Source organism: Triticum urartu, chromosome 3A (assembly GCF_056163025.1).
Source record: "Triticum urartu cultivar PI428250 chromosome 3A, HENAU_Tu73, whole genome shotgun sequence".
In the NCBI taxonomy this organism is placed as follows: Eukaryota; Viridiplantae; Streptophyta; class Magnoliopsida; order Poales; family Poaceae; genus Triticum; species Triticum urartu.
Window position 1 is genome coordinate 656,501,281 of NC_141875.1, and position 13,606 is coordinate 656,514,886.

Genomic DNA, 13,606 nt, shown 5'->3' on the forward strand with positions numbered 1-13,606 from the left:
AAATGGATCATTTATGAGCTAACATAGTTGAAATGGGTCGTTTATGAGCTAACTAAGGTCAAATGGATCTTTTTGAGGTAACTAAGGTGAAATGGATCGTTTTTTTAGCTAACTTAGGTGAAATGGATCATTTATGAGCTAACTTAGTTGAAATGGATCGTTTTTGAGGTAACTAAGGTGAAATGGATCGTTTTTTAGCTAACTTAGGTGAAATGGATCATTTCTGAGCTAACTTAGTTGAAATGGATCGTTTTTGAGGTAACTAAGGTGAAATTGATCGTTTTTTAGCTAACTTAGGTGAAATGGATCATTTATGAGCTAACTTAGTTGAAATGGATCGTTTTTGAGCTAACTTAGGTGAAATGGATCATTTATGAGCTAATTTAGTTGAAATGGATCTTTTTGAGCTAACTTAGGTGAAATGGATCATTTAAGAGCTAATTTAGGTGAAATGGATCGTTTTTTTAGCTAACTTGGTGAAATGGATCGTTTATGAGCTAAATTAGTTGAAATGGATCGTTTATGAGATAACCTAGGTAAGATGGGTCATTTTGGAGTTAACCTAGGTGAAATGGGTCATTTTAAAGCTAACGTAGGTAAAATGGATCATTTAGGAGCTAATCTAGGTAAAATGGGTCATTTTTGAGCTAACTTGGATGAACTGGATCATTTATAAGCTAACCAAGGTAAAATGGGTCATTTTAGAGCTAACTTAGGTAAAATGGATCGTCTATGAGCTAACTAAGCTAATTATGCAATTTTTGACGTAAGTAAGCTAAGTACAGATCGTTTTAGAGCTAACTTAGGTAAAATGGATGGTTTTGGAGGTTAGTAAGCTTATTAAGTCATTTTGGAGGAGAAGAAGCTAAGTCTAGGTCATTATGGTAAGCATTGGAGGAAATAAAGCTAAGTCTAGGTCTTTATGCATGTGTTAAGCAAAACACTAGATAAACTTACCAAGATCCAGGAGGTGTAGGAGTGGGGTGGCTCGTGTCGGTAGCTGGAGAAGGATCGTGCGATGCTTGTCTGGAGTTACGCTGCACCAAAGATCATTTCCAATGTCTTGTTAGCATGATGACACTCAAATGTTAAGACTAGCAAGTAATGTCCATTCAAATAAAACTCACCGTGGTCCCAGGAGGAATCACTGGCATCGGCGGAGCGGTCTGACCTGTCTTCTCGCACACAGACTGCACATTTGGTTTTGACGACTCAGTCATACTAGTTAGTAATGAGACAAACACTACATGAATGTTTTGGCTAATCTGCAGAAGAAACTTACCACAAGGAGCTCGTACATGGCCCTTGCCTGCATGTCATTCCATGCCCTCTCCTCCTCCATCATCTTTGTCGTCCTCTCCTCCAACTCCCGCTGCCTCTCCGCCGCCTCCGCCAGAAGTTTCTCCGTTCTATCTCTCTCACTCTGTATAGCAGCCTGCAACACCACTCACATGACCATTTGTAATCATTGATGGAAGCGCACACAATGTAATGGAGAAAGATAACTAAGTACGTATCACTAACCTTGATGGCGAGTTGTACTGGCCGTTCACGAGGCCTTATCTCAGGAGCGGAGCTCGACTGGCGTGCCTTGATCTCCGGGAGAGTGCTAGGACAACGGATAAGTCCATCTCCAATGGCTATGGAGCCATGGGACCTCCCGCCACTAGATATCATCAACAGCTCTGGATCAATGGGACCCTGGCTCGGGTTAAAGTCCTCCCCTTTCCTCGCCTTCCCCTCATCTCTATATCTCACGAGCTTGTTGTGGGAGGAGATGTTGGTGAAGTTGTTTGCATCATCGAGGTCAGACTGAGAGAAAGCCTTGACTTTCTTGAAAGAGGCAGTGTGGGCCATGGCATACAGGTCGTACACCTCTGGCACCTTATCTGCCTTATTGTAGCGTGCCTGAAAGAGAGAAACAATGAAAATTAGTAATTAAAGGGCTCAAGCTAGCATGATGTATGAATTGCATGAATCATGAAGCAAACCACATACCCAGTTGCGCCCGAACTGATATAAGTTGGAGCTGCCTTGATGGTGTGGCACACCTTCCATTTGGGCACGTTTGTCCTTGGCCTCGTTGTGGAGGGCTAGCCATTGTTTTGAGCACCACTCATCGACCAACACCTCCCAACAGTCCATCCGATCCGCACACCATCCCGGAGGCGCCTAAGTTAGCAAATAGAAACTTGAGCGCTACGGCTAAGAATTACTAAATGAAGGAACTTAAGTAGAGAAGGCCTTAAGAATTACCTTCATGTACTGCTCCTTACTCAGGAACTTATCGCGGCACGCCGGCTTGGTCTTCTTGATACCACGCAAGGCGTAGTAGTCTCGAACAGCCTGCACCCGAGCCTCGTGCCGTAAGTTCTGGAGTAGGCGCTTGCAGACGTTCTCGATAACATGTGCCGCCTCCTCCTCATATCCCTCCTCACACCTGTAGAATGTCTGCAATCAAATGAGACAATATTGATTAGTACAATTAATAACTAGCTAGTTGAAGATTTTTAAATGTGTAAAGGAGAAATTACCCAGAACTTTCTGATCACCATGTCTGCCCTCGTGTCGCACACGACACCGTCGATAATCTCATCCGGCGGGGCCGGGGCAGCCACGTAGTGCTCCCAGCTCAATCCAAGCTCTAGAAGCCGACCCTCACCAGGCAACGTGACAAACCCCGGGAAGTTTTGCCGGCAAAGAACTCCAAGGACGGAGTTGGGCCGGCGGACACTATGATGGTGGTCCCAACCCCTGCAGCATGACAAGGCCAACGCATTAGTTATTTGAAAAAACGTGAATGCACAAGGTACAAAAATATTAAATGCACTTACGTACCTCTCCCCATCAGGGAAAATCAACCACCTCTACTCGCGGGTCACCGGCACAGACGGGAGCCGTGTAGCACCACGCTGGTAGACGGTGCCCCCCTCCTCCTCAAGATCAGTCGGCTCCCCGCCATCATCAGCATGGCCACTCGGCTCCTCCAGGGTCATGTGGGCCGAACTCTCGTGGGCCGAAGGCCAGTCGACCGGAAGATCGTGGGCCCAAGACCCGTGGACCGGAGGCTCGTGGACCGGAGTCCGTGTAGCCTCCTCCTCGGACGAGTCCACCCTAGCAGTCACGTTCTTGGGTGAAACAGCTGGGGGTGGCGGCGAGGAAGGCATCGTAGCAGTCACCCTACCTCCTCTCCCACGACCACGTGCCCCACCTCCTCTCTTCCTACCTCGTCCCCTGCTGGGCACCGCGGTCGACGAAGAAGGGCCTGGCGGTGTGGCCATACTGTCCAGCAACGCTCGGCGGAGAGGTGCGTCTGGAATGGAAGACCTCAGACCACGCTCCCGACCAGCGCCCACCATCTTTCAACACCTGCCATGACAAACAATAAACGAAATTAGTACAACATAAAAAAAGACCGACATGAATAATAATATGTGTATCACTTAAGTGTATCATCATCAAGTACAACATAAAAAAATGTAATACCTGACACTACTAATAATCTCGATCAGTATCATCTATAAATGCATAATCATCATCATCACTATAATCAATGACGGGCTCATAGGGTTCATTGGCATCAACATGTGCAAGGCCACCTTGATGTAATCGGTCAAGCATTGACAGGTCATCCGCAGCAGTAACCTCTTCTTGTTCCGGCTCTTCTTGTTCCTCCTCTGGGGTGATGTCGGATTCATTGTCGCTGTCTACTTCAATGTTTTGGGGTGAAGTATAGCGGTTCTTGAAACGCTTTTTGGAAAGACGTGTCTCTTGGAAGAATTCTCCTTCATATGTGTTTGGGTTAATGTGAGGTTCATAATCCTCTTCCTTTGGGGGAGAAAGTCTAGCACGTGGCGGCACTTCATAAACGACATCCCAACCTTTCAGATTTGGATTAGTTTGGCAGGCCCACGGTAGATAGAATACTTGGGTCGCCTGTTGAGCCATAATATAGACATCAGGAACATCTAAATGAGTGCTTTGGTTGATTTCAACTAGCCCTACATGTTCATGAGTCCTTCTAGTCTCCTTCGGCTGAAACCAATAACATTTGAAGACTACGACATTCGGTGGGTTTTCACCATAGAACAGAAGTTCATAAATTGCTTCAACTCTCCCATAATACTCGGTACCTCCTTCGCCGATAGCAGATACACAACAACTTGTTGACTTTCGGTCGGCCATAGATAGCTCTTTGCCATAGGTACGAAAGCGATACCCGTTGATGTCGTACTTGTCAAATGAACGGACCTTATAGTCAAAACCATTAGCGACTTGTCTCAATTCGGCGTCCATAGACTCTGAATTAGCCTACAAGTTTAATATGAAAGGATTGTTGCATTATGCACAAATTAGCAAATGAAATGAAATTGTCTAGTAGAAATTACCTTTGTTTGAACCAAGAGATGAAACCGGGATAGCCACCTCCTTGCTTTGCGAGAAGCTCATACTCTTCGACGGAATCCTTTTGGATCTCCGCTCCATACGAGAATATGGCGACGTATCGACTATATGACATATCCAGGAATAAGAGTAGTTCAAACGAAATAGAAGTTGCGAAACAATGTACCGAGAACTTACTCGATGTACGACCGCACTTCTATCAGGTTGTTGAAGATATACAACGAAATGGTCCGCCATTCTTCGTTATCCAAAGACACTGGATGTGAAACACTAGCTTGTGCGAGATTCCCTTTGAATAGGCTGAGGTTGGATCCACCCTTTTTAGGCTCGTCAGCATTGTACCGAGGCTTCGGATTATGCAAATGACGATTTTTGGCTTCGTAGTGCGCTGTTATGAAGTTTGCCGCCTCCTCTGTGATGAATGCCTCAGCCATCGATGCTTCAATTCTACGTTTATTTTTACATTTTTCTCGAAGCGTCTTCTGCATCCTCTCAGTTGGGTAGCACCAACGATTTTGCACGCCCCCCCCCCCAATCTTGCCTCGGTCGGGAGATGCAAAATCAAATGCTGCATTGAATTAAAGAAGCCCGGTGGAAAGATCTTCTCTAACTTGCAGATCAACTCCGGCGCCAACTCTTCCATTTCTTCTAGCACGCCAGGCGATAGTTCTTTCGCACAAAGAACACGGAAGAAATAGCTGAGTTTTGCCAGTACTAGCCATTCATCCTCAGGGATGAAGCCACGCAACATCACCGGCATTACCCGCTCAATCCATATGTGCCAATCATGACTCTTGAGACCAAATATCTTTAGTTTATCAAGATTCGCTCCCCTCTTTAGATTCGCTGCATACCCATCGGGGAACATCAACTGCTGTTGCACCCACAAGAGAATTTCCCTCATAGCTGACCTTCCAAGATTGAACCATGCCTTTGGCTTCGTCCAGTTCTGCTTTCCTTTCGGTTCTTTCATGTTTTGTAACGGCCTATCACATAGCGCCTCCTGATCGACTCTAGCCTTAGTATTATCCTTTGACTTCCCATCTATGCCGAACAATGTACCAAAAAGTGCCTCGGCGATATTCTTCTCAGTGTGCATCACGTCGATGTTGTGTGGGCAAAGGAGGTCTTTGAAGTAAGGCAGATCCCAAAAGCATGTTTTGTGAGTCCACGCGTGCTTAGTATTATACCCCTTGAAGTACCCTGGACGTTGTGGATCTGGCTCGAGAGTGTTTAACTGATCCAGGGTCTGTTGGCCTGTCAATGCAGGTGGTGTAGAGTTTTTGACAACTCTACCCCTGATGAAGTTCTTCTTGTCTTTCCTGAACTTATGGCGAGGATCCAGGAACTGTCTATGCATGTCGAACCAAGAAAACTTGTGACCGGCCTGAAGCCAACGAAACTCAAGAGCTCCCTTGCATGTGGGGCACGGGAACCTTCCATGCACACACCAGCCAACGAATAGCGCATACGCCGGCAAGTCATGCGTCGAGTACATGTACCAGACATGCATTATGAAGTTCCGTTTGCTAAAGGCGTCGTATGTCTTGAACCCATTATCCCAGGCTTCTTGCAATTCGTCCTTAAGCGGCTGCATGTACACATTCATATTTTTGCCCGGATAGTTGGGTCCTGGAATTATCAACGTCAGGAAAATGTTCTTTCTTTGCATAATCTGTCCGGGGGGAGATTGAGTGGAAAGACAAATACGGGCCAACAACTGTATTGGGCTGCCGTCATACCAAACACACTGAACCCATCCGTGCTGATGCCGACTCGAGGATGCCTGGGATCTGCCGCTTTGTCAGCATGTAATTCATCAAACTTTTTCCACGCAACACCATCCGATGTGTGTACCATCATCAGATTCCCATCTGCATCTAGTTTGGTTCTTTTGCCTGTTTTGTGCCATGTCATCTGTCTGGCCGTCTCTTCGACCATGAAAAGACGTTGAAGTCTTGGTACGATTGGCATATACCGAAGAACACTAATGGGGATTTTGGTCTGTGTCTTCTCACCCATACCGTTGTCTACCACAATATACCTGGAAGACTTGCAAATGGGACAATAGTTCAAGTCCGCATAGTCAAGCCTAAATAAGGCACATCCTTTCTCACAGGCATGTATCTTCTCATAGGGCATCTTCAGTGCACGGAGGATTTTGTCCGACTGGTACAGGTTTGCAGGCATTACATGGCCTTTGGGTAGAAAGCGTCCAAATACTGTCATAATTGCGTCATAGCATTCTCTGCCCAAGTTGAACTGAGCCTTCAGAGCCATTACTTGTGAGATGGCATCCAACTGACAAAGCTCAGGGTGCTCGTGGAGCGGACGTTTCGAAGACTCCAACATTTCATTGAAGGCCTTTGCAGATTCCTCCATCTCCTTGTCCGAATCCCGAGCATCATCATAGCCTTGCACCATGTTTTCCATCCCGGTACCATGCTCGTCGGTGCGACGACGATCCACCTCAGCTCGGTCACGTTGGGCAGACTCACCATGAAATGTCCACATCGTATAATCGGGCGTAAAACCACTCTTCTGCAGGTGTTTGCCCATTTCAGCCTCTATCTTCTTTTCCCAATTGCCGCACCGGAAACAGGGGCACCAGGTTTTCTTTTGTCCATTTGCAAATGCGGCTTGCACAAACCCCTTAGTTTTTGTGAACCATTCAGCGCTCCATTTGTTCTGACCAGTGTGACCGGTATACATCCAAGCACGGTCACTCATCTTGACTTTCAGAGCTACTGGACACACAACAATTATATATGTAATTCACCATGTATATATTCATCAGTTGATCTACTTTGTCAATTTTATTACGTCAATGCAACCTACACTCTAATAGGTAATGATAGGTCCTAATCCCACCCGTGTATGTGTAGATTGGGTTCATTTTCCCATGCTATGCTCCGGATCTGACGCAAAATTTCGGCAACACCTCCCCGCTGTTCTCCTGATACACGTCTCTGCAATAAACAAAGAGGATGTGTACCCGGAGAACAACAGGGGAGGCACTGATGAAATATATGCGTCGGATCCGGAGCAAAGCATATGGGAAAACGAACCCAATCTACACATACTCGGGCTGTCCATGGATAGCGTTGGACAATTCGAAAGAATCAAGGTTATAAATATGCAAATGCATGCATATTTATAACTATGACGCTTTCGAACGGGAGACACATATTGGTTACGCATACTGATGATTCAAGACACATATATAGCTAGCTATCAAGTTTCATCGGAATAGATCAAATAATTAATGGGGGAGGAGGACTTGTCATTTGTGCTCACCCACGAACGAAGGGGCAGAGCTCGTCAAACGCACGGCGAGGTCGTCGAACACCAAACCTCGCAGCGATGAAACAACTGCACATTTAAAACTACACGATCAACACAATTATATATGATGTTTTTCATAACAAAATCGAAAAATATATGACCTAACTAATAATTCACAAATATATGACCCCGTCGGCCTCTGGAAGGCCAAAGAACACCTTTTCGGGAGGTGTCGGTGGTCGGGGTGTCCTGTCGGTGTCGGGGTGCCGTGTCGGGGTCGGGGTGCTGTTTCGGGGTCGGGGGGTCGGGGTGTCGTGTCAATGTCGGGGTAGTGCCGTGTCGGTGTCGGGGTGTTGTTTCGGGGTCGGGGTGTGGTGTCGGGGTCGGGGTGTCGGGTCAGGCTCGGGGTCGGGGTGTCGGGTCAGGCTCGGGGGGTCGGGGTGTCGGGGTCGGGGTCGGGGTGTCGGGTCAGGCTTGGGGGGTCGGGGTGTCGGGGTCGGGGTCGGGGTCGGGGTCGGGGTGTCGGGGTCGGGGTCTTGGGGTCGGGGTCTCGGGGTCGGGGTGTCGTGTCAGGGTGCTGGGTCGGGGTCTGGGTACCGTGTCGGGTCGGGGTCGGGGTGTCGGGTCGGGTTTTTTTCCTTTTCTTCTTCTTCCTCTTTTTCCTTTTCTTCCTTTTTTTCCTTCTTCTTCTTCTTCTTCTTCTTCTTCTACTACTACTACTACTACTACTACTACTTCTTCTACTTCTTCTTCTTCTTCTTCTTCTTCTTCTTCTTCTTCTTCTTCTTCTTCTTCTTCTTCTTCTTCTTCTTCTTCTTCTTCCTCCTTTCCTTTTTCCTCTTCTTCTTCTCCTCCTCTCCTCTTTTTTCTTCTTCTTCTTCCTCTTCTTCTTTTTTCTTCTCCTCCTCCTCTTCTTCTTCTCCTGATCTCCTCTTTTTCTCTTTTTCTTCTTTCCTAAAACTAAACTAAACCTAAACCTAAAACGAAAAAAACAGAAAAAGAAAAAAACTAAATCTAAACCTAAAACTAAACTAAAACTAAACCTATAAACCTAAAACTAAAACTAAATCTAAACTAAACATAAACCTAAAACTAAAAAAATAGAAAAAAGGAAAAAAAGGAAGAAGAGACTCACCTGCAGGGTGGAGGAGGGGGGCGGTGCGGCCTGGGGTGGCGGAGGAGCGGGGCGGGGCGGCCTGGGGCGGCGGAGGAGGGGGGCGGGGCGGCCTGGGCGGCGGAGGAGCGGGGCGGGGCGGGGCGGGGCGGCCTGGGGCGGCGGAGGAGGGGGGGCGGGGCGACCTGGGGCGGCGGCGCCGAGCCCGGCCGGGGGGGCGGGGCGCGGAGGTGCCGGGGCGTGGCGGCGCCCAGACGGCAGGGCGGCGGGGGCGGCGGGGTGGGGGGGGGGGCGCCGGGGCGGCAGGGCGTCGGGGGCGGCGGGGCGAGGGGGGGGCGCCGGGGCGGCGGCGGGGTGGTGGGGGGACGGGGCGGGGGCGCTGGGGCGGCGGCGGCGGGGTGGTGCGACGGGGCTGGCGAGAGGTGGGAGAGAAAGAGAGAGAGAGGGGGGGGTGGGGCGCGGCCCCGTTAACGTTACGTGGGGCCCTCCCTCTTTGCCGTCCGCCAACCTTTGCCGTCCGCTAGCGGACGGCAAAGAGGCGCCCTGTTAGGTTTTTTTTGCAGCTCGTCAGTGGGGCCCCTCTCTCTTTGCCGTCCGCTAGCCGACGGCAAAGAATCTTTGCCGTCCGCTAGCCGACGGCAAAGAATCTTTGCCGTCCGCTAGCGGAAGGCAAAGATCTGGCTGATGGCAAACTTGGTCTTTGCCATCAGCCAGTTCTTTGCCGTCCGCTTTTTGGAAGCTGATGGCAAAGAGCTTCTTGCGGACGGCAAAGAACTGGCAGACGGCAAAGTAGCTGATTCCTGTAGTGTCTCTGTAACCGGTAACGTGGATTTCATGGCCAACACACCTAGCCGGAAGGCCTATTATTGTAGTATCTTGGTTGAAGAAGTTGGTCACCTCCCCATAAGGATCTCGCAGGATCTGCCTCCGTATTTATTCCTTATGGATTCTTGAGCTTCCAAAGTTCGACCTTTTACTTGATGTTCTAGATATCAAACCATATCTATGAATGGATTACGCTAGAACATCAACGAGAACATTAGAAGCGGAGTGGTAAATGTCTCTCGGTCGATCGTCCAGATTCTGTTCCCTTAGCCTCGCTAAGGAAAGATCTATGGTTTGGTATATTAATTACCTCCACTCCATATGTATTCCCTAGCACACCAAGCCACTGATTGACTTGTTCAAGGCAAAGAAGTCTACGCTTGGGATCTAATCCATGGACTTGCGTAAAGACTTCGAAATCCTTGATGATGGTTGCCCACCTGAACTCGATAGTGTTTTACTATAAGACTACTATGTGGTCATGCTCGTCTTGTATATCGTGTTCACAAGTTTGTAGCATAACCGGCTCATGTTTTGGAGCTTTCTATCGCAGTTCATTCCCCGAGAATCTCGCAACGTCATCTCGTCAAATTGTGTTGCAAACTCTCATTTTCTTTCTAGACTGGATGGGTCTGGAATATCCTAACACCAACCAGATCTGAATCTCAGGAAGATATGATGGTTGGAACGTACTCCAAGAACTATAATGTTGGTCTCTCTGTAACCGGTAACGTGGATGTCGTGGCCAACACACCTAGCCGGAAGGCCTATTATTGTAGTATCTTGGTTGAAGAAGTTGGTCACCTCCCCATAAGGATCTCGCAGGATCTGCCTCCGTATTTATTCCTTATGGATTCTTGAGGTTCCGAAGTTCGACCTTTTACTTGATGTTCTAGATATCAAACCATATCTATGAATGGATTACGCTAGAACATCAACGAGAACATTAGAAGCGGAGTGGTAAATGTCTCTCGGTCGATCGTCCAGATTCTGTTCCCCTAGCCTCGCTAAGGAAAGATCTGAGAAGGTGTTATCTTCCTTTGTATCCGCATCATCCATCACTAGTCATCATAGTAGTATGTTGTGATGCCAGGATCCTTGCCACGGATGTTGGTAGAACCTTGATGAATATGGAAATGCTCAAGTTCTTGAGAGCACGTGCAAGCAAAATCATCCCTTGCGTTGTCTGCAACAAGGTAGTCCACATCATCCATCCTCGTCCGAGTATGCCATTTCTTCGAGCTATTTTAAACGATCAATTGTAAATTGCCTTAAGCTGGTATGAAGAGTTTCAATGATTTTTGGATCAAAAGTAATTCTTTTTGCCACTTAAGGGAACAGTTCAACGAGTCACCTTCTCCGAGGTTCCCTATTATGGGTTCATGACAATTATCTCCTCGCAACTTTGAAACCTTGCACCACCTTACTCAAGCGTGGAATTGCTACCTACCAACTTGAATCCTCGTCGTCTGATTTCCATCACCCTGATGTGAACTTTGAGTCTCAATTGGAGAGATGTTCCTATGTCTCACTCCATGAGTTGATCCTGAGTTGTTCGATCTTCGAGAAGATCGATCCTTCTAGAGTTTTCCCTTCCCTCTCGTTCTCATGTTGGTTGGAGTTCTCAGAGCAAGACATCGAGATAAAGATGGTGATCGAATCAACGTTCTTATAAAGTGCAACTTGGATCGTGAAGATTGGGTTAAGTTTGCGTCCCCCTTCATCTTACCCTACGCTTGAATCTCGGGACGAGATTCTTATTTTAGTGGGGGTGAGTTGTCACATCCCTACTTCTGGTCTGCTCTGGGTGATCGTGAAGATTCGGATGTAACTTTTCGAGTAGATGATTTTTCATATAAAAAACTTTTTCATCCGAGTTCGTACGCAAAAGTTATGCCCATTTTTACAAATTCTCGAGAGATTTTGCAAAAAAGTCAAAAATTCATGTTTGTAAATTTTGCTAAGAACTAGACCACATATCACATGGGAATCTTATTTTCTTTTATTTTTTGACATTTCTATCATTTTCTTTTATTTTTTTTTGAAACTGAAAAGGCGGTCCATGGGGAGGGGGGGGGTGGTGCATTCGGGCGAATGTTTGGGCCAAGTTACTAATGGCGCACCATGGGAGTGGTGCGCCATTACTAGTTCAACTAGTAATGGCGCACCACCCCCACGGTGCGCCATTAGTAGTTTTGAAAAAATTAAAAAATTTTACTAATGGCGCACCGTGGGAGTGGTGCGCCATTACTAGTTCAACTAGTCACTAGTTCAACTAGTAATGGCGCACCACTCCCACGGTGCGCCATTAGTAGTTTTGAAAAAAATTTAAAATTTTTTTTACTAAATTTTTACTAATGATGCACCGTGGGAGTGGTGCACCATTACTAGTTCAACTAGTAATGGCGCACCACTCCCACGGGGCGCCATTAGTAGTTTTGAATTTTTTTTATTTTTTTTTACTAATGACGCATCGTGGGAGCGGTGCGCCATTACTAGTTCAACGGTGCGCTCAACTAGTAATGGCGCACCACTCCCACGGTGCGGCATTAGTAGTTTTGAAAAAATTAAAAAAAATTGTTACTAATGGCGCACCGTAGATGTGGTGCGCTATTAGTATTTGGACACTAATGGCGCACCAACACATGGTGCGCCATTAGTATATACTAATGGTGCACCACATGTCTGGTGCGCCATTAGTGTCATTTCCATCTATAGACCTTTTCCTAGTAGTGTGAAGTTGAGCATGTCGGTTAAATTGTCGACAGTGGCTACCAAGTGGGTGGTGGGTGGGCTTTGAATTTCTTCATCGTTCGAATCCCAACCTTGCTGACCGTAGTCCGGCAGGGCACTCCCGATAAAGAGAGAGACTTCAGTGACTTCAGGATATCGCCGAAAGGCGAGTGCTGAAAGACGTCCGCGGCCGTGAGCTCCATGATCGGCGCCCAATCGAATTCGATCGGCAGGGGCACAGAGGGTTCGGAAGCTGGAGAGTAATCCGGGTCCATGGGGTCACGAGTCTTGTGGAGTACGAGGCTGGTGTTCGGCTCAACCGCCGTTAGGATCACAGCCCCTGAGGTGGCATCCAACCGCCCATCCTCGATCGGCGTGGTAGGCTCTGAACTAAGGGTCGGAGCCGATGCGGGTGCGGCGTCTAGGGAGCTGTTCGGCGGCAGAGCTAGATCGTGCTTGTCATGACAGTACCTCATCCATATATGTCCATAACTCAGAAAGATATATGTCCTCTTGAGTTGTCCCTCTTCATTTGTATTCCGACCATCGTCTATCAAATGATAGTCAAGAGTAATTGTGCATCCATGTTATCGATGCTTATTATCCTTGTGGTCCGTTAAGCCATCCTATTTCAGAATGACTAGGAAAAACAAACTCCAGTACCTCATCCATATCCAGGATTGAGTCAAAGTAGTTGTGTTCTGCAGATCAAATGCCCATCCAGCTTTTGCTCTGTTCTACCCTGGAGTATTACCCCCTTTATGTCAGGATTGTCATGAGAATTGCACCATCTCTCAAGAATTCTTGACGGAGTGATACTTCTTGCCATCATTTTTCATTCCTCGGTTCCGTGTTGTCGCAACCGGAATGCCGGCAAGTGAACCATGATGTGTGAAATCAATACTCCTAGCAACCGTGTTGCTCGGTAGTTAATGGACACTAATATCATTCTTAGCGTGTTGGTTATCGAAACACTATTCTAGGATTGATCGTGCTACCTTGTCCTTATTTCCGGTGCACTCTTCGATCAATGAGTTAGGATTATTCAATCCCTTGCTTATTTATTCATATCGTCTTGCTCTGAAAAGCAAGATTGTTCTCGAGCTTAGTAACATATCGTTGGTTCATGATGTTCCGAATATCTTCTCGGAAGTATTACCAGGTTGTCACCTGACCGCTATGTTGAGTTCGTGGTCATGATGGTTTTTCCTCCAAACCACCCATTCTCCAAGAATCTGTGTTGGA